Consider the following 25,318-nt stretch of genomic DNA (forward strand, 5'->3'; position numbering starts at 1 on the left):
GTAGGGCCCTTTAAGGTGCTTCAGATAGTTAACCAATCTGCTGTTAGGTTGGAGGTTCCTACTTCCTGGAAGATTAATCCGGTGTTTCATGTTTCTCTGTTGAAAAAAGCTGATGTGTCGGTTGGTGACGCCTCTGCCACTGTTCCTCCGGTGGTGGAGGACAGGGAATATGAACTTTCCCGCATCCTAAATTCTAGACGGTATAGAGGGAGTTTGCAGTATCTCGTCGCTTGGAAGGGTTTCGGACCCGAGGATAACTCATGGGTGAGGGCGGATGATGTTTCTGCTTCCAGACTTGTCAGAGCGTTTCACAGGAAGATTCCTGATAAACCCGGTCCTAGGGGATCCGGAGGATCCTCTTAGAAGAGGGGGTACTGTTAGAACTCTCCTGTTAGGTTTTTTCTAGTTTGCTGGTCACATGACCATTTTTGCCTATTTAATCCGGCTCCTCCCTCCTGGCCTTGCTGGACTTCATTGTATTTACTACTCTTGAGCTAGCTTGGTGCTCTGTTACCATTCTCTGTTAGTTTTGCTAGGTCTTCGGACCTCTATGTTCTTTGTTGTGTGTTTGTCTTTGACTGCTACAATTTCTGCTAGTAGGTGTCCAACTTTATCCCAGTCCCTAGTTCTTGTAGGGATCCCTCCCTTGCATCTATAGGTCTTCGTACAGACTAGCCGAGGACTTTAGCGGGTCTGATCGCAGGATCAGTTTCCCCGTTACATCGTAGGGATCCAGTTTAGTTCTATTGTAGGGACAGATCTCCTGTCTTTCCTTAGTGCTTGTAGCAGATCATAACAGTAAGTGATCTGTCAACAAGATTCTCATCCACTTCTCTCAATAGAACATTGAAAGAAGCAGATGAGAATCTAGTTGGAAAGTGACCACAACTATGCAAATCACATTTTTGAGGTCATGTGACCACCCACTCACTTCGGGAATACAGAGGAATAAGGACAGCGTTTGTGAAATCCTACTTATGTAGAGCGACTGCATATATTTGTCTAGAACCTGGAAAACCTCATAAAAAATATACCCTGTTAGGCAATCTAGCCCACAGCTTAGCAGGCTCATTATAGTCTACAACATTCGCAACTGCATCAGCATTTCTCACTCTGCCTGAAGATCGTTGGCAGTCTCTGGGCTCTACCTCAACAATCAATATATTGGCTTACTTCAGGTGACTCCCTCGGATCTACAATCTGCTGTCCCAGTAATGCAGACTACCCAGGCACTCCCTGTGGTCTCAGCTACACTACTCACCACTTCCTGCTGTAGCCTTTATTGATACCTGTAGTGCTACAGAGCCATTGAGTGGCCACCAAAAACATTTCAAGCACAAAAAATTGTATAGCCCTTTGATATAGCCTGCGGGCTCTGCAGGGAATTCCTGAATTCCAAACTGAATATTGAAGGAAATGGAGAAGGAATGTCTAGATACGCTTCTAAGGGTAGCCAAATTTTTTGCCTCCTTCACTATCTGAAATGGTTGGCAATAGTGAACAAAAGCTTTACAGCAAACGGAGATAAGATAGACTTTCAGAAAAGTTTGGTTGTCTTTTAATATGACAGACAGATACAAAGACATCATAAGATTGGATAAAATATGAGTTTTGCTATGAATCATCAAATGTTCTGGCAGCTATTTATAAGTTAACAAGTTTGATAGAGAAAGAGTTGAAAAATATAAAAAAGAAATCAAGTGCCTATTGTTCAGTGATATTTTATGTAGTGCACACAATCTCATTATTATTAATAGGCGGCTCTGGAAGAACTGTCACTCAGAGTAATGGCCGTTTGGTCAATTCTTCTGAAGAACTTGTCTTGTTCTCTGTAAATTGTCACTATCCTTTCATATTATGATTCAGACAAAGCCCTGGATCATTCATGCAGGGTTATCTTTGATTCTACCCTTTATTTCATCTTTAGTTTTCAGTCTCTCTATGATTGGAATTATTTTAGAACGTGTCAGATATTAGAGGGATGGGTCATCTCCAGTGTTGCATAATTGAAAATATGGGATATGTCCTAGAGAATGAATTAGGACATGCAGAGGCATAGCTAGAGGTTCAGCTAAGGGGGGTGAAAGATCTGAGTGGGCCCCTAATTAGATAACCCTGATTACAACTACGGTGGTGCAACCTATCCATGAGTGGAGGAGAACCTCAACAGATGAGTGTGCTGTTACTGAAAATAACTCACTATACAAAGACCAACACTGATATTACTGTCATATGGTGACGATATAGTGGTATAACATACAAGTGATCATAATACAGTTATAGATGGTGACATACAGCTGACGTTCTCTCTAATGGAGTTGTTCACTTTTCCCGTCTTTTCTTTTTGGGGCAGACCGATATGCCAACTTCTTCCAGCCACGATTTATCTGCAGAGATTACAACAAAGACACATTTGACTTTTCACATTTCCAGCAGCGTACCCATCTGCTTCAAACCTGCATAAACAACCTGTACCTATTAATGCACCTGTTGTTTGGCACAATAACAGTGCTTCTCTTAATGCCCCACATAATAATGCCCACCAACTGTGCCCCTTGCTGCCTCCTGTGTGTTGTCTAGTTGGTAAAATTGCCCCCTAAAAAATATTAATGCCTTGAGCACATGCTCTAGAAAACAGTGACCACATTTTACACCTAGAAAGAAAGTAATAATGCCCCAAGCGCACCTTTTTGGTCACAATACCCGGTGTGCCCCTATAATAATAATAATAATAATACATTTTAAGTGCCCACTTAACATTTAATAATGTCCCCTGAGTCCCCACGTGTACACCTCCCTTATACACATTAAGATAGGCCTACAGGTCCCCTATACACAGTATGATGGGCTCACAGCTCCCCTATACAATTTATGATACACCAATAGCTCCCCTATACACAGTATAGTGGACCCAAAGTCCCCCTATACACAATATGATGGGCCCACAGCTCCCCTATACACAGTATGATGCAACAAAAGCTCCCCTATACACAGTATGATGGGCCTACAGCTCCCCTATACACAGTATGATGCCCCCACAGCTAGCTCCCTTATACACAGTATGATGGGCCCACAGCTCCCCTAAACACAGTATAATGTCACCACTGTTCCATCAAAACACAGTATAATGATCCCCAAGGTAGCCCCCACACTGTATAATGACACATACAGTACCTACCAAACTGTATAATTATCAAAATAGAACAAAAAAAACGCAGGCTCTGTAAGAGCCACTAAGGAGAAGATGATCCAAGGATAGTAAAGCAAGACATTTTATTAAGATTACGCATTTTGGAGTAAATCACACAACTAGCATTACAGTTTAGAAATTAAGTTATACGAAAGCTGTCTCCTGTAACCATGGATATAAATTCTTTTGAACCCTGTTTCGTCATATCACAGCGGAGGCATTTGGTTCCTCCACAACTATAGGATCCTATTGGCTGTAAGAATTATATTGCACCCAGTAGGATCAAATCTATTAGACCCCTCCAATCAAATACCCAATGGGTTAAGTACCTCATTATGGCCAATAGGATCCCATCTTGGATCATCTTCTCCTTAGCAGCGGTCACCAAGCCCGTGTTTTTTTTGTTCTATGTCAATAATTAGCAGATCCGGTGCTGTTACCAGATCCTCTTTCTTATCCTACACTGTATAATGGCCCCCACAGCTCCCACGCTGTATAATGGCCCCACATTAGCTCTAATGCAGTATATGTTGCACAGCTTCTGGATACCCACAGTTGTTGTAGAAACTTTACAGAGCAGATTACATGTAATAACAAGCTTTTACTTCTCAGAACATGAGGTAAAGGAAAAAAACGCACAGTCACACAGTACTGCACCAGGAAGTAAGAACAAAACAGAAAGTACAAGAGAGACTTTTTTCTTTTACAATGCTGTAAACAAGGAAACTTTACACAACATCGCCATCTACTGTCAGATCAGTATAAAGTCCTCCTTCATGCAAACAAAGAAGTCCACAACTGTTGCATATACCAACAGTATAATGGCTCCAACATTAGCTCCTACACTGTATAACGGTCCCACATTACCTACTGCACTGTATAATGGCCCCAATATTAACTCCCATGCTGTATAATGGCCCCAAAATTAACTCCCACGCTGTATAATGGTCCCACATTAGCTTCCAACATTAGCTCCCACGCTGTATAATGGACCCCATATTACTTACAACATTGTATAACGGCTCCCATATTAGCTCCCACGCTGTATATTGGCCCCCATATTAGTTCTCATGCTGTATAATGGACTCCATATTAGCTCTCACACTGTATACTGGCCACATTAGCTCCCACACTGTATAATGGCTCCAACATTAGCTCCCATGCTGTATAATGGACCCCATATTAGTTCCAACATTGCATAATAGACCCCATATTAGCTCCCACGCTGTATACTGGCCACAATATTATCTCCCATGCAGTATGATGGCCGCCACAATGTATGAGGGGCCCTAACAGAAGTCTCTGCAATGTATGAGGGGCCCCCCATACTATATGATGCCCTCATATACTCTCCCTTTCCATGATCCTGAGGAGTCCTCTGGCAAAATGCCGATGGACCAACGTGCTGATGTCACAGTGTTGGTGCACACATGTCCTGTTCTTTCGCCAGCACCTCAGCCAGTTTTGTAGACTGCAGGTTTAAAGCAACCTGCATTACATAGAGCTGAGAATAAGTATTGCAGGGAGATCATGTCTCCCTGCACTACCGCAGGGTTTAACCGTGTCGATGTGCTGAGCAGTAGCTACTCTACTGAGGATATGGATTAGTGGAAAAGATAGCCAGATAAACAGTATTCCACACAAAAAGCGCCAGCCGAAGCAGCCCAGCTTCAAAAGGAAGATACACAATATTGTAGGTAAAAGAGTAAATTTTATTTCCAATTTTAAAAACAACAATTAAAAAAACAGATAATTAAAAAAACAGAGACCTTCGGGTTCCATCCATCAACATGATGCATAAATAACAGAAAACACAGGTGGAAAACCCAAACGGTGTTCTCAAAGTAGATGCAAAATTAATTGTATAACATAGCCCCATGAACTATAAAGTCATCCTATACCAGCCAAGAAGTAACAAGGAAATAAGCCCAAAATTGTAAACTAAATAGCTGTGCTAAACTTGGTTAGTTCTCTCAAACATAGAAGGTGCAAAGTGCATATATCAGGGAAGTCCCCTTGTTATGGATTGAGAAAGCTAGATATAAATAAATAGATAATTCTATTCTATTATCTATTTATTTATATCTAGCTTTCTCAATCCATAACAAGAGGACTTCCCTGATACATGCACTTTGCACCTTCTATGTTTGAGAGAAGTAGCCGAGTTTAGCACAGCTATTTAGTTTACAATTTTGGGCTTATTTCCTTGTTACTTCTTGGCTGGTATAGGATGACTTTATAGTTCATGGGGCTATGTTATACAATTAATTTTGCATCTACTTTGAGAACACCGTTTGGGTTTTCCACCTGTGTTTTCTGTTATTTATGCATCATGTTGATGGATGGAACCCGAAGGTCTCTGTTTTTTTAATTATCTGTTTTTTTAATTGTTGTTTTTAAAATTGGAAATAAAATTTACTCTTTTACCTACAATTTTATGTATCTTCCTTTTGAAGCTGGGCTGCTTCGGCTGGAGCTTTTAGTGTGGTATATTGTGAATTCAGGAAGTTTATATATGCGACCTTTGTGACTTGAGATAAACAGTATTGTAGCGTCGGCACCTCTGCCTCCTGCCGGGCAGAGACGCCAATCCCCTCACCGCCGCGGTCCCTGTCCGACGTCCTCCATCTCCCCTGCTGCTTCTGCCCGGGGTGCGTGCACCACGCACAGTTTCCAAGGCACTGTACTTAGGGCGCGCTCCCTCCCTCTTAAAAGGGCCTCGCGCGCCGTCCTAAAGAGTCCCTGGCCAATGGCCGGAGGACTACTCCTATATTAAGCACCTCCTCCAAAATGGAGGTGCCTGTGCAAGGTTGTTGTTTGTGTGCTAACACTCTCCTCAGCCCTCAGGTTCCAGTACCGGCCAGCCTGTCTATCACCCGTGCCCGCCAGCCTGTCTATCAGCCGTGCCCACCAGCCTGTCTATCACCCGTGCCCACCAGCCTGTCTATCAGCCGTGCTCGCCAGCCTGTCTATCAGTCGTGCCAGCCTGCCTGTCTACCTGCCGTGCCCGCCTGCCTGTCTACCTGCCGTGCCCGCCTGCTTGCCTACCCGCATCACCTGCCTGTCTACCAGCCGTGCTCATCTGCTGTGCCTGTCAGTTTCAGCCATCTGACCCGTGGGAGTCACCTGCTCTCACACAAGGTCAGTCCCCGAGTGGCACCTGGTTCACCTTCCCGGTCCCTCCTTGGTTCACGGAGTCGACTAAGCCGCCGTGTGGCCAGGGTCGGTCCGGGTAGGCACTTAGTCACGCCCCTCTGGTCCCTCCTTGCATCACAGCACAGAGGTTCCACCACCTGGACCCGTAACAGTTTGCACAGGCCATGGAATCTGGTGGCTCCCAGGCTCCTTCGCTCTCAGACCTGTACCAGAGATCCCAACAGGATAATATCCTGTCCTACCTGTGGACAGTCAACTCCCACCTGGACGCGCTGTCCATCCCGACTGTGTCCACCTCTAATCGAGCGGCACCCACTCCAACGGCACCTCAACCCAGTGGCGCTGTGATACCCGGTTTTGGACCCTGGCTTTCTGCTCCTCCACATTTTGGTGGTGACCCTGCCTTATGTTGAGGCTTCATAAATCAGTGCACGCTGCACTTTGAACTCCTGGCACACCAGTTCACCTCTGACCGGGCCAAGGTGGCATTCACCATGTCTCACCTCACCGGAGAGGCGTTGGCGTGGCTTAACCCTCTGTGGGAGAGGGGGGATCCTCTGGTGTCCGATCTCTAAGCCTTCCTCGCGGCTTTCCGGAAGGTGTTCGATGAGCCTGGATGAAAATCTTCTGCTGCCTCCTCTCTTCTCCGACACACCCAAGGGAGTCTCTCTGTGGGACAGTATGCCGTGCGTTTCCGAACCCTCGCATCTGAACTTGCCTGGAACAATGAGGCTTTGGTGTCCACCTTTTGGGAGGGCCTTTCCGGACGGATCAAGGATGAGCTAGCCGGTCGTGACATACCTCCCTCCCTGGATGACCTGGCGTCATTAGCTACCCGGATTGACATCTGTTTTCTGGAGTGTACTAAGGAGACGACCCATGAGAGAAGACCTCTACGCCTCGCTCCTACCTTCCAAAGTCCAGTCTTGCAACCAGCATTCCCCCGGGTGTCTTCTCCGGAGTCTATGCAAATTGACCAAGTTAAGATGGTCAAGTCTCGCCAGGAGATCCGCCGCGCCGAGGTGAGTTGCTTCTACTGTGGCAGCATAGAGCATCAGATCCACTCCTGTCTGGTGAGACCGGGAAACTCCAGTGTCTAGGACCGCTCAGAGAGGTCGTCCTAGGCAAAAGTTCTTCCTCTCCGCCCTTGACTCTGTCTGTTTCAGTTACCAGTAGTGAGACCCGCTTCTTTGAGACTGCCTATCTGGATTCCGGAGCCGCAGGGAATCTCATTCAACAGGCCATTGTGGAGCATTTTCAGATTCCTACTAGACGTCTGGCTGATACTTTAGCGGTTTCCTCTGTGGATGGAAAGCTTCTCTCTGAAACCATCTTGTTTGTCACTGAGCCTTCAGGTGGGAATGCCACATTTGGAGAAGATCTCCTTTTACGTGCTGTCCAGTCTCTCTCATCCCCTCTTGCTTGGCCTGCCTTGGTTACAGAGACATGAGCCCGTCCTGAATTGGAGCTCGGGTGAGGTGCTCCGTTGGGGTCAGGAATGCCATAAGTCCTGTCTGGTTCCGGTCCGTCCTGCTCGACCTCCGTCTACTCCAGCTAACCTACTTGGCGTGCCGGCACCCTACTGGTCATATGGGGACGTCTTTGATAAAAAGGAGGCAGAGACACTACCACCTCATAGGCCGTATGATTGCCCCATCGACCTAATACCTGGTGCTTCACCTCCTCATGGGCGAATCAACCATTTGTCGCTGGCCGAGACCCGTGCTATGTCTGACTACAGTGAAGAGAATCTTGCCAAGGGATTTATCCAGAAATCTACCTCTCTGGCTGGAGCCGTATTGTTCTTCGTCAAAAAGAAAGACGTCTCTCTTCATCCTTGTATCGACTATAGGGGCCTAAACCAGATTACCATAAAAAATAAGTACCCCTTGCCTCATCTTGGAGCTGTTTGACCGCCTAAAAGGCGCGAAGATCTCCACTAAGCTCGATCTTCGTGGGGCGTACAATCTGGTCCGGATTCGAGTGGAAGACGGCATTTAACACTTGGGATGTTCACTACGAGTACCGCGTGATGCCCTTCGGTCTCTGTAATGCTCCAGCCGTCTTCTAGAAGTTAGTAAACGGCATCTTCCGTGATCTCCTGTTCCTGCGTGGTGGTGTACCTGGACAATATCTTGGTGTTCTTCCCTGATCTGCCCTCACACCGGAGGGATGTTCGTCAGGTACTACTGTGGCTTCGGAAGAATCACCTGTATGCTAAGTACGAGAAATGCTTCTTTGAGCAGACCTCCCTACCATTTCTGGGGTATATCATCTCTAAGACCGGACTGCGGATGGATCCCGAGAAGGTGTCTGCCGTTTTAAAGTGGCCCCGACCTGAGGGGTTGAAGGCTATACAGCAGTTTCTGTGATTCGCTAACTATTACTGCCTCTTCATTCCTCATTTCTCCTCCCGGACTGCTCCCATCTCTGCTCTCACCCGTAAAGGAGCAAATCCCAGGGAATGGACTTCTGAGGCGGAGAATGCCTTTATCTCTCTTAAGCAAGTCTTCTCCTCCGCTCCAGTGCTACATCGTCTTGATTGCAATAAACAGTTCTTCATGGAGGTTGATGCCTCCTCCTCCGGGGCCGGAGCAGTGCTCACCCAGAAATCCTCATCCGGGTGAATGGTGACCTGCGGCTTCTTCTCCAAGCTCTTCTCTTCGTCCGAGCACAATTACTCCATAGGACATCGTGAACTGCTGGCCATCAAATTAGCACTGGAGGAGTGGCGCTACTTGCTTGAGGGGGCTCTGCAGTCGGAGATCATCTACACTGACCATAAAAAACTCACGTATTTGCAGACCGCCCAAAGACTAAACCCGCGTCAGGCCAGATGGTCTTTGTTCTTTGCTCGATTCTGCTTCACTATCCATTACCGCCCGTCAGACAGGAACATTAAAATCGATGCTCTATCCCGCTCTTTTCTGTCTACTGACCAAGAGGAGGAGCCTCTACACATCATTGACCCCTCCAGAATAATGATGGCTGCTCCGTTTGACCTGTCTCATCTACCTCCTGCTAAGACCTTTGTAGCGGCTTAGGATCGGAAGAAAGTCTTACTCTGGGGCCATTCGTCCAAACTGACTGGTCATGCCGGCCAGAGGAAGACGCTTCTGCTCATTGCCCGATATTATTGGTGGCCCACGCTACGTAAGAATGTTGTGGATTTTGTCGCGGCTTGTTCCTCTTGTGCCCGTAACAAAATACCTAGGCACCTCCCAGCCAGTCGTCTTCTTCCTCTTCCTGTGCCTTCCGGTCCGTGGCAAGATATTGCAATGGATTTAATCACGGATCTTCCTGTATCGGCCAGTTGCACTGTCATTTGGGTGGTCGCCGACTGCTTCTCCAAGATGGCTCACTTCATCCCTCTGTCGGGTCTCCCGTCCGCACCTATGCTAGCTAAGGACTTTATCCGTCACATCATTCGGCTCCACAGCTTACCCCTCCACATTGTCTCGGACCGAGGAGTTCAGTTCACTTCTCGCTTCTGGAGAGCCACATGCAAGCTGCTGGATGTCTCTTTGGACTTTTCCTCGGCCTATCATCCTCAGGTCAGGTGGAACGTATCAATCAGATTCTTACCAGTTTTCTTCGGAACTTTGTCAACGCTCACCATAACGATTGGGTAGAACTCCTGCCTTGGGCCGAGTTTTCTTATAATAACCATATGAGTGAGTCCTCTGCTAAGTCTCCGTTTTTTGTGGTTTTCGGTCTTCACCCCCGGATTCAGTGGACAATCCTGCCGTGGAGTCTCTCGTCGATTTGGGAAGACACTAGATCTGCTCTTCTTCAGTCCTCCGAGCGGAAGAAGAAGCACGCTGATAAAAGATGTCTGGATCCGCCTCTATTTCATCCGGGAGACAAGGTCTGGCTTTCCTCCAAATATGTCCATCTCAAGATACCATCATACAAGTTGGGTCCGTGGTTCATCGGTCCTTTCGAGATTCTGAACCAAATAAATTCAGTGGCATACAAGCTGAAACTCCTGGCCTCCTTACGGATCCCCAATTCCTTTCACGTGTCTCTCCTCAAGCCGGTTGTCCTTATTTCTTTCTCTGACGATCCAGGTACCACTCCAGCTCCAGTCTCTGCTGAGGACGTCTTTGAGGTAGAAAACATTTTGGCCATCAGGAGGGTAAGAGGAAAGACTTTCTTTCCTGTGGATTGGAAGGGGTTTGGCCCTGAGGAGAGGTCTTGGGAGCCTAGGGAAAATATTCATGCCCCTCGTCTTCTAGAAAAATTTCTTGCGGGCCTAAAGAAGAGGAGGCGTAAAGGGGGGGTACTGTAGCATCGGCGCCTCTGCCTCCTCCCGGGCAGAGACGTCGATCCCCTCACCGCCGTGGTCCCGGTCCGACGTCCTTCACCTCCCCAGCTGCTTCTGCCCGGGGTGCTCGCACCACGCGCAGTTTCCTGGGCACTGTACTTAGGGCGCGCTCCCTCCCTCTTAAGGGCGTGCCGTCCTAAAGAGTCCTCAGCCAATTGCTGGAGAACTACTCCTATATTAAGCACCTCCTCCAAAATAGAGGTGCCTGTGCAAGGTTGTTGTTTGTTTGCCAACACTCTCCTCAGCCCTCAGGTTCCAGTACCCGCCAGCCTGTCTATCAGCCGTGCCCGCCAGCCTGTCTATCACCCATGCCTGTCAGCCTATCACCCGTGCCCGCCAGCCTGTCTATCACCCGTGCCCGCCAGCCTGTCTATCAGCCGTGCCCGCCAGCCTGTCTATCAGCCGTGCCTGCCTGTAAATCAGCTGTGCCCGCCTGCCTGTCCATTAGCCGTGCCCGCCTGCCTGTCTACATGCTGTGCCTGCCTGCTTGCCTACCCACATCACCTGCCTGTTTACCAGCCGTGCTCATCTGCTGTGCCTGTCAGCTTCAGCCATCTGACCCGTGGGAGTCGCCTGCTCTCACACAAGGTCGGTCCCAGAGTGGCACCTGGTTCACCTTCCCGTTCCCTCCTTGGTTCACAGAGTCGACTAAGCTGTCGTGTGGCCAGGGTTGGTCCGGGTAGGCACTTAGTCACGCCGCTCTGGTCCCTCCTTGCTGTAACGGGTCCGGGAGGCGGAACCTCTGAGCTACTATACAAGGGGGCGGCCCTTGTAAGGGAGCGGGTGGCAGTCTCTGGGTGAACGGACAGGGAGATACGGCAAGCGATCAGGGCAGTCTCTGGGTAAGGGGTAGGTACGACCTGTGATGGCAGAGCCTCCGGGTAGGCTAGCAGGCAGATGGTAGATGTGTGCTCCCAGGTGAGCAAGCGAGAGTCTCTGGAATAGCAGGTGGTCACGGCACGTGACGGCGGAACCTCCGGGCTGGCAGGCAGGTAGGTAACGGAGAAGCGCTCCCAGGTGAGCGGGCAAGAGTCTCTGGAATAGCTGGTGGTCACCGCACGTGACAACGGGACCTCCGGGCTGGCAAGCAGGCAGGTAACGGAGATGCGCTCCCAGGTGAGCGGGCAAGAGTCTCTGAGATAGCTGGTGGTCACAGCACGTGACAACGGAGCCTCCGGGCTGGCAAGCAGGCAGATAACGGAGAAGCGCTCCCAGGTGAGCGGGCAAGCTGGTCCATAGACAGACTGACCGGAGTAGTAAGGCAGACCGTCGGACCTCAGGCAAGCAGGCAGGTAGCTGATATGCGCTCCCAGGTGAGCGGGCAGGCTGGTCCTTTAGACAGACTGACAGGAGTAGTAAGGCAGACCGTCGGACCTCAGGCTGGCAGACAGGTAACAAGTATTCAGGCAGGAATCAAGCAGGTAACTAGCAGGAAACTGGCAGGAAACTGGCAGGTAACTGGCAGGTAACTGGCAACGGGACCTGAGGGCTGAAGCACAGGTGAGACACAGGTGCAAACAACATTGCTCGGGCACCTCCATTTTGGAGGAGGTGCCTTATATATGATGAAGTCCTCCGGCCATTGGCCGGGAACTCTTTAGGGCGGCGCGCGCGGCCCCTTTAAGAGGAGGGGAGCGCGCGCGCGCGCGCCCTAAGCACAGGGGCCGGGAAGGAGCGCGCGCTGAGAGCAGAGCAGGAGGAGGACGCCGGGAACGGAGCAGAGCGGTGAGAGGAGCAGCGTCCCTGCCTAGCAGAGGGCAGGGACGCCGGCACTACAGTACCCCCCCCTTTAGGCCCCCCCTTTTTTAGGCCAGACAGAAATTTAGCTAGGATGAGAGGGGCATGGATGTTCTCCCGGGGCTCCCACGTTCTCTCCTCAGGACCAAACCCCTTCCAATCTACCAGAAAAAAGGTCTTTCCTCTTACCCTTTTGGTGGCAAGAATGTTCTCTACCTCAAACTCGTCCTCAGCAGAAACCGGAGCAGGAGGCGTACCTGTAGACTTGGAAAAAGAGTTAAGCACCACAGGTTTGAGGAGAGACACATGGAAGGAGTTAGGGATCCGTAAGTTGGCCGGGAGTTTCAATTTATAGGCCACCGGGTTGATCTGACTGATGACCTCCAGTGGGCCGATGAACCGAGGCCCTAACTTATAGGAAGGGATCTTGAGCCGGACATATTTGGACGAGAGCCAGACTTTATCCCCAGGGCGGAATTGAGGAGGGTCCAGACGTTTTTTGTCAGCGTGTCTTTTCATACGCTCGGATGACAGAAGGAGTGCGGACCGGGTACTCTCCCATATGGAGGAAAATTTGTTAACAAGAGATTCCGCAGCCGGATTGTCCACCGAGGTGGAGACGGGAAACGGGATCCGAGGATGCTGACCGTAGACTACAAAAAACGGGGATTTGGAGGAAGACTCGCTCTCGTGATTGTTGTACGAGAATTCGGCCCATGGCAGGAGATCCACCCAGTCAGAATGGTGGGCATTAACGAAGTGCCGAAGGTAACTGGTCAGGTTCTGATTGATCCGCTCCACTTGACCATTAGACTGTGGGTGGTAAGCGGAGGAGAAGTCCAGGGTGACGTCCAGCAATTTACAAGTGGCTCTCCAGAAACGGGAAGTGAACTGTACTCCTCGATCCGACACGATGTGACGGGGCAGGCCATGAAGACGGAAGATGTGGCGGATAAAGTCTTTAGCCAGCTCGGGTGCAGACGGAAGACCTGGCAGTGGAATGAAGTGAGCCATCTTGGAAAAGCGGTCAGCGACCACCAAAATGACCGTACAACCGGCAGAGACGGGCAGATCAGTTATGAAGTCCATCGCTATATGCTGCCAGGGGGCAGCAGGTACTGGCAGAGGTAGGAGGCGGCCGGCCGGCAGGTGTCTCGGAACTTTGTTGCGGGCGCAGGACACACAGGCAGAAACAAAGTCAATTACATCCTTGTGCAGGTTAGGCCACCAGTAGTGCCGGGTAATAAGCTGGAGGGTCTTTTTCTGACCGGCGTGGCCAGCTAGTTTAGACGAATGACCCCAGTGTAGGATCTTCTCCCGATCAGGTACTGGTACGAACGTCTTACCAGGAGGAAGACGATTTAGACTCACGGGAGCCACCTGCATTACTCTGGCGGGATCGATGATGTGTTTCGGATCCTCCTCGAGATCAGACACCAGAAAGGATCGAGACAAGGCGTCCGCCTTGACGTTTTTGTCAGCCGGGCGAAAATGAAGGACAAAATCAAAACGAGCAAAAAACAAGGACCACCGGGCTTGGCGCGGGTTAAGTCTCTGGGCATGCTGGAGGTAAGCCAAGTTCTTGTGGTCAGTGTAAATTATTACCGGGTGAAGAGCCCCCTCGAGCAGGTAACGCCACTCCTCCAATGCCAGTTTGATGGCCAATAACTCTCGGTCTCCTATGGAATAATTGCGCTCTGAGGAGGAGAAGAGTTTTGAGAAGAAGCCACAAGTTACCATCCTCCCGGAAGATGATTTTTGAGTAAGTACTGCTCCGGCTCCAGAGGAGGAGGCGTCAACTTCCAGGAAGAACTGCTTGTTGCCATCTGGGCGATGCAGCACCGGGGCGGAAGAGAAGGCCTGTTTAAGGGAAAGAAAGGCCTCCTCTGCTTCGGGTGGCCACTCTTTGGGATTAGTACCTTTACGGGTGAGCGCAGAAATTGGGGCCGTCCGGGAAGAGAAGTGTGGTATGAAGAGGCGGTAGTAGTTGGCGAAGCCCAGGAATCGCTGAATGGCCTTCAACCCCTCCGGTCGGGGCCATTTCTCGATGGCAGACAGTTTCTCAGGATCCATTTGTAGGCCGGTCTGAGAGATAATGTAGCCCAGAAACGGAAGCGAGGTCTGCTCAAAGAGGCACTTCTCAAATTTAGCGTAGAGATGGTTCTGCCTTAGCCTGAGCAGGACCTGACGAACGTCCCTCCGGTGAGTCTGGAGATCCGGAGAGAAGACCAAGATGTCGTCCAGGTACACCACTACGCAGGAGTAGAGAAGGTCCCGGAAGATGTCATTGACCAACTCTTGAAAGACGGCAGGAGCGTTACAGAGACCAAAGGGCATTACCAGGTATTCATAGTGGCCGTCCCGGGTGTTGAATGCCGTCTTCCATTCATCCCCCTGACGAATACGAACCAGGTTGTACGCCCCACGAAGGTCCAGTTTGGTGAAGATCCTAGCTCCCCTCAGACGATCAAATAATTCTGGAATGAGCGGAAGGGGGTACTTATTCTTCACCGTGATCAGGTTTAGGCCTCTATAGTCTATACAGGGACGGAGAGAGCCGTCCTTCTTTTTGACGAAAAAGAAGCCTGCTCCCGCCGGGGAGGTAGATTTCCGGATGAATCCTCTGGCCAGATTCTCCTCAATATATTCGGACATTGACCGGGTCTCAGCAGCGGATAAAGGATAGATACGCCCACGGGGAGGAGTAGTACCGGGTAGCAGATCGATGGGACAGTCGTATGGTCTATGTGGTGGTAATGTCTCTGCCTCCTTTTTATTAAAGACATCTGCATAAGACCAATAAGGAATCGGAAGTCCAGGTAGATTAGCTGGGGTAGGAGAAGGACGGACGGGATGGACGGGAACCAGGCAGGTTTTATGACAGTCTTGTCCCCAGCGAAGGACCTCTCCGGTTTGCCAGTCTAGCACGGGTGCATGTCTCTGGAGCCAGGGCAGACCTAGCAAGAGGGCGTGAGAGAGTCCAGGCAGAACATGAAAGGAGATACTTTCAGAATGCAGCATTCCCACCTGCACGGTAATGGATTCGGTGATGAGTTGAATGGGGCGAGGTAAGAGGCCCCCATCCACGGCAGCGACAGACAAGGGTACAGCCAGAGGTTTGGTGGGGATGCGGTATTTCTCAACCAGGGACTGTGAAATAAGGTTCCCGGCTGCTCCAGAGTCAAGTTGGGCTAGTTCGAAATAACGGTTCTCCCCGTAGATGATCGAAACAGACAACAGCAGGGATGGAGAGGATTTATTCTTGTCTAGGTGGACCTCTCTGAGCGAACCTAGACACAGGCGTTTCCCGACCTCTCCGGGCAGGCACGGATCCGGTGCTCCTTACTGCCACAGTAGAAGCAGCTCCCCTCGGCACGGCGTGAGTCCTGACGGGTTTTGACCATCTTGGTCTGGTCGACCTGCATAGGCTCAGGAGAGTGTACCTGGGGAGAGACGGAGGGAATGACGGGTTTCTGGAAAGTAGGAGCTAAACGTGGAATCCTTCTCTCACGGGTGACCTCTTTGGCACGCTCTTGGAACCGTAGGTCAATCCGGGTGGCAAGGGTTATTAGATCATCGAGAGAGGTAGGAATGTCCCGACCAGCAAGTTCATCTTTAATACGACCGGACAGACCCTCCCAGAAGACGGATACCAGAGCGTCGTTATCCCAGGCCAGCTCCGAGGCAAGGGTGCGGAACTGTATGGCATATTGGCCCACGGTGAGACCCTCCTGACGGAGGCGTAGCAGAGAGGATGCGGATGAGGTCTTCCGTCCGGGTTCGTCGAAGACTTTCCGGAAAGCCGAGAGAAAAGCAGGCAAGTTGGACACCAGGGGGTCTCCTCTCTCCCATAGAGGATTTAGCCAGGCCAGGGCCTCCCCGGTGAGATGGGACATGATAAAGGCAATTTTGGCCCGGTCGGAATTAAACTGATGGGACAAAAGTTCAAAGTGCAGGGTGCACTGATTTATGAAGCCCCGAGCCTGGACGGGGTCGCCTCCGAAGCGAGGAGGTGCAGAGAGCCGGGGTCCGGGGTAGGATACCATAGTATTAGTGGGCAGCGGAGCTGCCGGATTGCAAGATATGGCACTGGCGGAGGTTGTTGGTGGATCAGACAGAGTGTTCAGGCGAGTATTAACATTCCGCAGGTGACCCAGGATGGCCTCCTGTTGGGACCTCTGACGGGACAGTTCAAGACAGAGGTCCGAGAGCGAGGGAGCTTGGGTGCCACCGGGTTCCATGGCCCGAGCAAACTGTAACGGGTCCGGGAGGCGGAACCTCTGAGCTACTATACAAGGGGGCGGCCCTTGTAAGGGAGCGGGTGGCAGTCTCTGGGTGAACGGACAGGGAGATACGGCAAGCGATCAGGGCAGTCTCTGGGTAAGGGGTAGGTACGACCTGTGATGGCAGAGCCTCCGGGTAGGCTAGCAGGCAGATGGTAGATGTGTGCTCCCAGGTGAGCAAGCGAGAGTCTCTGGAATAGCAGGTGGTCACGGCACGTGACGGCGGAACCTCCGGGCTGGCAGGCAGGTAGGTAACGGAGAAGCGCTCCCAGGTGAGCGGGCAAGAGTCTCTGGAATAGCTGGTGGTCACCGCACGTGACAACGGGACCTCCGGGCTGGCAAGCAGGCAGGTAACGGAGATGCGCTCCCAGGTGAGCGGGCAAGAGTCTCTGAGATAGCTGGTGGTCACAGCACGTGACAACGGAGCCTCCGGGCTGGCAAGCAGGCAGATAACGGAGAAGCGCTCCCAGGTGAGCGGGCAAGCTGGTCCATAGACAGACTGACCGGAGTAGTAAGGCAGACCGTCGGACCTCAGGCAAGCAGGCAGGTAGCTGATATGCGCTCCCAGGTGAGCGGGCAGGCTGGTCCTTTAGACAGACTGACAGGAGTAGTAAGGCAGACCGTCGGACCTCAGGCTGGCAGACAGGTAACAAGTATTCAGGCAGGAATCAAGCAGGTAACTAGCAGGAAACTGGCAGGAAACTGGCAGGTAACTGGCAGGTAACTGGCAACGGGACCTGAGGGCTGAAGCACAGGTGAGACACAGGTGCAAACAACATTGCTCGGGCACCTCCATTTTGGAGGAGGTGCCTTATATATGATGAAGTCCTCCGGCCATTGGCCGGGAACTCTTTAGGGCGGCGCGCGCGGCCCCTTTAAGAGGAGGGGAGCGCGCGCGCGCGCGCCCTAAGCACAGGGGCCGGGAAGGAGCGCGCGCTGAGAGCAGAGCAGGAGGAGGACGCCGGGAACGGAGCAGAGCGGTGAGAGGAGCAGCGTCCCTGCCTAGCAGAGGGCAGGGACGCCGGCACTACACTTGCATTACAGCACAGAGGTTCCACCACCCGGACCCGTAACAAGTATCCTAAATTAAGCAGTTTGGCAGTCTTTAAGGTTGTCAGTCAATTACAGGCCTACTATTTAAAACAGTGGTTCTCTGTCAGACATATCACCTATAAGACTGTTCAAAAATCAGACATTTCTTCCATTTTCATTCCGTTGCAGTGTGTCGGTGAAGCTATTCACACTAGGTCTCTGTGTAGAATAATTTTAGTAAATTACAGGCCTACTATTTAAAACCGTGGTTCTCTGTCAGACATATCACATATAACTGCATTCCAAAATCAGCCATTTCTCGTGTACATGGAAAATATTGTCCTCCATTAAAAATGGACAAGGTGCATGGAAAGGGGCGGGGGAGTGGACATGACGGTGATGGTGCATGCAGAGGACGTGGCCGTGGGCAAGATGAAATTGTGCCACAACAAACACCCACATCTTGTCGCTCGACCTTCCTGTCCCAATTAATAGGGGACCGCAGAACACCACTATTGAACCCAGAGCAGTGTCAAAAGGTTATTGGTTGGATAGCAGATAATGCTTCCAGTCACTTAACCACCACCACCACCCTGTCTTCCACACGGTCAAGTCTCAGTAGCCGTGAATTTGGGCCGCATATTCCTCACCCTGATCCTCCTTCCTCCCACCATGCCGAGTGCCCGGAGACAACTGATCCCACACTTGGACACTCAGAGGAGCTGTTCACTTTTTCAATTTGTAGATTCGGACCTCTTGCCCGGCCAGCTTCAAGCGAGTCAAGAGGAGAACGCGTGTAGCGATGCCAAAATATTGGAGCAGCCACGGTCAAATGAAGGCAACGGTGAGAAAGTGCAATTACTGTCGCAAGAGGTGGATGATGATGATACACAATTGCCAGAAAATCAGAAGGAGGACCAGGGTGTGGAAGTGGAAGACGAGGTGGTGGATCATATAGTAACTGACCCAACCTGGCAGGGGGACATACAGAGCGAGTACAGCAGCACACAGGGAGAGGCAGAGCACCACAACAGGCAGGGAGAAGCAGCGTGGTGGCTGCAGACACAAGGTGGGAAAGCGTTCCTCGTAACGCCAACACGACGGAAGTTGCCAGTACAACTGTTAGTTCTTCCCGAGTCTGGTTATTTTTTAAAGACTCTGCAGATAACCCCAAAGAGGCCATTTGCATCACTTGCCAGGCCAGCATCAGCAGGGGTAGCAAAACTAGCAGCCTGACTACCACCAGCATGATCAGGCACATGGCAGCAAAGCACCCGACTAAGTGGGCCGAACCCCAGAGTCCATCAACAGTGTCTGCGGGTGACACCACTGCCCGTTTCTCTGTTGTGCGTGCACGACAATCCCCTCTCCATGGCGCATGCCAAGATGCCTCCCACCCTGCACCTGTCGTTGCACACTCTCAACTAGCACCATCAGCAAGCACGTCCATGTCCTTGTCCCAGCGCAGCGTTCAGTTGTCCCTACCCCAGTCCTTGGAATGCAAGTGCAAATACGCAGCCAACGCCCCACAGGCCACACTACTAAATGCACTCATTTTGTGAATGCTGGTGCTCGAAATGTTGCCTTTTAGGCTCGTGGAGACGGAAGCTTTGCGCAGCCTGATGGCCGTGGTCGTCCCTTGGTACTCGGTCCCCAGCCGCCAATATTTCTCCTGGTGTGCCGTCCCCGCATTACTCGAGCATGTGTCCCACAACATTATACGTGCCCTCAACAACGCAGTTACTGGGAAAGTCCACCTAACCATGGACACATGGACAAGTGCTTGTGGGCAGGAACGGTACATCTTGCTGATGGCACACTGGGTTAATATAGTGGAAGCCGGGACCCAGTCGGACCTTGGGACGGAAAATGTCCTTCCGACGCCGAGGATTGTGGACCTTGGGTCAGTCAGGGTTGCCCCCACATTCTACAGCTCCTGCACCTCCTCCTCCTCCTCTTCAGCCTCCATCTCCAAAATGACCACATCAGTTGCAAGCTGGAAGCACTGCAGCACTGCCTCGGCCAAGCGGCAACAGGTTATGCTGAAGCTGATATGCTTAGGTGACAAACCGCACAACGCTGAAGAGGACAGCTCTGAAACAGCAGGCAGATCTGTGGTTGACATTGCTGAACCTACAGCCAGGCATGGTCGTGTGTGACAATGGCCGGAACCTGGTGGCTGCTCTGAGGCGACCTCAGACACGTACCATGTCTTAACCTCGTGGTTCAGGGGTTTATCAAAACCTACCCGGATCTTTCAGATTTTTTTGTCAAAGTACGCCGCTTGTGTGCCCATTTTAGAAAGTCAGCTACAGTTTCCGCTGCCCTTGCCCTGCTTCAGCAGCATTTGAAGCTTCCCGCTCACCGACTGATCTGCGATGTCCCCACACGTTGAAACTCTACATTGTAGATGTTGGGAAGGATTTGTGAGCAGAAGAGGGCAGTTGTTGACTACCAGCATCAACAAGGCCGTCAGGTCAGACTCCACACATAAGACCTCAGGAGTGGACATGGATGTCAGACATATGTACCATCCTCCAAAAATTTGAGGACTCCATCAAGATGGTGAGCGGCGATGACTCCATAATTAGCGTCACCGTCCCGCTTCTCTGTCTTCTGAAACGCTCTCTGCTCACAATTAAAGAGGATGCGTTGCAGGCAGAGCAGGATGAAATAGAGCAAGACACAATACAGGGTGATTACACAACCCTGCCTCATCGCATCCCAACATGGATTGGGTAACAATGAGGAAGAGGAGGAGGAGGAAGAACAGGAGCTAGTTTCCTGCGCTATAGACGTTACTACCTGCACAACTGTCATACCGTCTGTTCAGCGTGGATGGCCTGAGGACAGGGAGGAGGAGGAAGAGGATGAGGAGGAGAGCATGGTCAGTCGTACTCTTGGTGAGGACACGGAAGTCTTGCCTCTTTGCAGTCTGGCACACATGGCTGAGTTTATGTTACACTGCCTTTCTGGTGACCCTCGCGTTGTCCAAATTTTGGGTGACAGTCATTATTGGTTGGTGACTAGTGATGAGTGAACACTAAAATGCTCGGGTACTCGTTGCTCGGGTCGAGCACATTGGAATACTTGGGGGAGGGAACTCTCTCCCTTAGACATCTATTTCCGGTTTTTCGTATTTCCGGTGGTGCGTTCCAGCGTGATACGCACACTGCTTCTCTACATATAGATTATACTGTGGTATTTGGATCACTAACGGTATGCTCCAAGGTAACACGCACGCTGACCACACACATGTTTCACCTTGTGCTAGATTCAGGCTGGGATGAAGCTGTGTAAAACCTGGTATCTGGAATACCACTGTTCTCTCTACTGAACATAGAATAGATCCACTATACAGGAGGAATGCCTCCTCCTGGTCCGGGTTGTATATTCAGGCTCTCTTGTTTGACCAATGGATTTTGGGTGTGTTTTGGGATATATATGTTGGACACTTGGGACACTGACTCTATACCCCTGAGGAAGCCAGAATCTAATGGCATAACGCGTAGGGTCAGGCATTTTTTGGATATCCCCTTTGCTTTATTTATGACTCTCACATGGTTGGTATACTTTGTCCTTTTTGTAATTGATCTATATGCTTTCCTTTCTTTCTTACTATCTTTTATTGGGCACTTGTCCATGTTAGGGAGAATATCAGTATATCTTTGGCTTTCCTGTGATACATTTGGAAAGTATACTCTACTTATGTATATTTATACTATTAGGAGCAAAATCTAATCTCTATATACCATACCTGTGCAATATTTTGGATATATGAACTAATATTTATTCATTATTTATTTATTTAATATTTATTGGCTATTTATATTTAAAATTCTTTAAGGAGTCATATTCTCACTTGTCTTTGTCATATATGTTTTTTAGCATGTTTTTAGTTAGCGGTGATGTTTGTCCCAGTCATAATAAAATTTCCAAATATTTTTCAACACTCTGTTTCTATATCTCATGATTTTGTATGCTTGGTGCCTGCTTTGCCCTCTCTTTTTTTCCTGCTCTCAACAGTGCTCAAATGACATGGGAACAGCATGGGGAACACTCCTGGAAACATCTCTGACTCCCAGATCACTGCTGTCAACAACGTCAGAGTATTACCCAACTTTTACGGACTCATAATAAAACATACAAAAATGAAACCAAAATGGATTTTACTGGGAAATATGTCAAGGAACATCCTTTCCAGGGTAATGACTTGTATATAAGGCAAAATAAATAACCAAAAACAAAAATACTCCTCCACACCTTGGGCTATGTTCACACGTAGCGTTTTGATGCGTTTTTGCACTTTTGCATTGCTTTCAACCAAAATAAATGCATTCACCAGGAAATGTCATTTTAACATTTTACAACCTTATCTGGCCATGTGGTGTGTGACATCATCAGACACATGCATACAGTGCTGAAAAGACATGGGAACAGCCTGGAGAAAACCCCTGGAAGCATCTCTGACTCCCAGGTCACTGCCTAAAAGTGTGCCCATCATAAGTGATCCTTGGCGCATGAGAAGATGCCTCCCGCCATGCACCTGTCGTTGCAGACTTGCAACAATCACCGTCCACGTGCTTATCCCAGTGCAGCGTTCAGTTGTCCCTACCCCATTCCTTGGAATGCAAGCGCAAGTATGAAGCCAGCCACCCACCAACCCACAAGCTGCAATACTACGCTGCCAAATTTTTGACAGTTTCTTGCACTTGAAATGTGGCCTTTTAGGCTCGTGGAGGCGGAAGCTTTTCATAACCTCATGCTGGCGGCAGCCGGGTGTCCAAACTCGGTCCCCAGCCGCCACTGTTTCTCCCGGTGTCATCTCCGCCTTCCACAAGCACGGGTCCCACAACATTACCCGTGCCCTCCCCAGTGCACTTACTGGGAAGGAGTGCCTAACCACAAACACGTGGACAGGTGAATGTGGCCAGGGACGGTACGGAGCCAGTCCACAGCTTTTTTTGCTGAGTTGTATTTCACCACAGCCATATTCTTTAGCTTGGTGAAAGGACTTGGGAAACCATATCTACCCAGCTGTCATTTCTCCCAGGAAGTCCTCTAAAGCTGCTTTCACTTGAAATGTGGCCTTTTATGCTCGTGGAGGTGGAAGCTTTTCATAACCTCATGCCGGCGGCGGCCGGGTGTCCATACTCGGTCCCCAGCCGCCACTGTTTCTCCCGGTGTCGTCTCCGCCTTCCACAAGCACGGGTCCCACAACATTACCCGTGTCCTCCCCAGTGCACTTACTGGGAAGGACTGCCTAACCACAAACACGTAGACGGGTGATCATGGCCAGGGATGGTATGGAGCCAGTCCACAGCTTTTTTTGCTGAGAGTTGTATTTCACCACAGCCATATTCTTTAGCTTGGTGAAAGGACTGGCATAGAGGGAAACCGTATCTACTCTGCGTGTCATTTCTCCCAGGAAGTACTCTAAAGCAGCTTTTGCAGAATCAATGGCAGCTAGTGTTGAGCATTCCGATACTGAAATATCGGGTATCGGCCGATATTCGCGGTATCGGAATTCCGATACTTAATTCCGATACTTTTGCAATATCGTATACCGGAATCGGAAGTTCCCATAATGCAATGAGACATTTTCATTTTATTCAGCCAATGAGGATCCTAAGAAGTGTGGGCACATCCTGTTAGGCATGTAGGCATCTTAACTAATGGCATGGCTGTGATTGGCTGCTGAAATGATGTCATGATTAGAGATGAGCGTTGTTCTACTCGAACTGTTCGCCAATCTCAAATTCGAGCTGTTTTGGGCGGTGTTCGAGCCGATCGGCGAACACGAACAATTTGAGAAAAATTCGGCTGTTCGAGGTTATGTTCGATAACTGTTCGTGCACCAAAATCATAACTGGATTTTTTCTCAGTAATGATGAAAATTAATGTTAATACGCAGTTTGAGTGTACAGCGGGGCGGGGGGAGGGGCAGGGGATGGATCTCTGCAGGAACAATGAAGATCTCCATTTTTTTTTCTCTTTCCCGCATTTGCAGTGGGGAGGTGTAATCTGTCAGCCTATCAGCAGCGCACACACGGAGCGAAGTGCTTTTTTTCACACAAGCAAGGGCATGTGTCATTGGCAGTGTATGTCACATGTCCTTGCCCTATAAGACCAAGCCATTTTCCCCGTCGCCACCATTTTCTCACTGCTGCAGCTGCGTGTTAGACGGCACCGCTGTTGCTGTGTGCGCTATACCTTGTTAATTTCAAGCCAATTTTCGCACAAATATACAGATAGCTTGGGAGTAGGGAATAGTTGTGATTGCAGTCCTTTTAAGGACTAGGTTACAGCATTTCCTACGACTTTTATCAGGCAGGTCTGTGCTCTTAAATAGATAGATTGTGGGAGTAAAGACTAATTGTAATTGGAGTCCTTTTCAGGACTAGGTTACATCAGTTCCTATCAGTTTTTGCCAGGCAGGTCTGTGCCAGTGCTGTGCAAGTTTTTTTCACAGCATTTGGCTGAATCTAGCAAAGCTAATCCTTTTTGGCCTATTGCAGAGTGTGTTAGTCAGTGGAGTAGCCTATCTGTGTTGCAAGATATACCACCTGTGTATAGAATACCAATTTTTTTACTGCACCTAGTGAAGTAAAATCTTTTGGGCATAGCATCATTCTATTAGTCCATCTATACTGACCTCCATCAGGTTGCAAACTGAATATAATTTTTTTCTGCATCTAGCTCTGAAAAAATATTTGGGCTTCTAGCAGTGTGTGGGACTTGGTCTATTAGTCCATCTATACTGACCTCCATCAGGTTGCAAATTAAAAATAATTTTTTTCTTCATTTAGCTCTGAAAAAATATTTGGGCTTCTAGCAGTGTGTGGGACTTGTTCTATTAGTCCTTCTATACTGACCTCCAGCAGGTTGCAAATTGAATATAATTTTTTTCTGCATCTAGCTCTGAAAAAATATTTGGGCTTCTAGCGGTGTGTGGGACTTGGTCTATTAGTCCATCTATACTGACCTCCATCAGGTTGCAAATTAAAAATAATTTTTTTCTGCATCTAGCTCTGAAAAAATATTTGGGCTTCTAGCAGTGTGTGGGACTTGGTCTATTAGTCCATCTATACTGACCTCCATCAGGTTGCAAATTAAAAATAATTTTTTTCTTCATTTATCTCTGAAAAAATATTTGGGCTTCTAGCAGCGTGTGGGACTTGTTCTATTAGTCCATCTATACTGACCTCCATCAGGTTGCAAATTAAAAATAATTTTTTTCTGCATCTAGCTCTGAAAAAATATTTGGGCTTCTAGCAGTGTGTGGGACTTGGTCTATTAGTCCATCTATACTGACCTCCATCAGGTTGCAAATTGAATAAAAAAATTTTCTGCATCTAGCTCTGAAAAAATATTTGGGCTTCTAGCGGTGTGTGGGACTTGGTCTATTAGTCCATCTATACTGACCTCCATCAGGTTGCAAATTAAAAATAATTTTTTTCTGCATCTAGCTCTGAAAAAATATTTGGGCTTCTAGCAGTGTGTGGGACTTGGTCTATTAGTCCATCTATACTGACCTCCATCAGGTTGCAAATTAAAAATAATTTTTTTCTTCATTTATCTCTGAAAAAATAT

General features: G+C 49.4%; 1 long non-coding RNA gene across 1 annotated transcript in view; it reads right to left on the reverse strand.

The window, feature by feature from the left end:
• Positions 1-1,641: 1,641 nt before the first annotated feature.
• LOC141270958 (uncharacterized) overlaps positions 1,642-25,318 on the reverse strand; it is a 165,060-nt gene continuing 141,383 nt past the window's right edge. The window contains exon 3 of the long non-coding RNA XR_012321781.1: positions 1,642-2,387. This is a non-coding gene — a long non-coding RNA (uncharacterized lncRNA). The remainder of the gene's footprint in view (positions 2,388-25,318) is intronic.

This window comes from Phyllobates terribilis, unplaced genomic scaffold (assembly GCF_046119375.1).
Source record: "Phyllobates terribilis strain yellow unplaced genomic scaffold, ASM4611937v1 Scaffold_5__5_contigs__length_657084704, whole genome shotgun sequence".
Taxonomy (NCBI): domain Eukaryota; kingdom Metazoa; phylum Chordata; class Amphibia; order Anura; family Dendrobatidae; genus Phyllobates; species Phyllobates terribilis.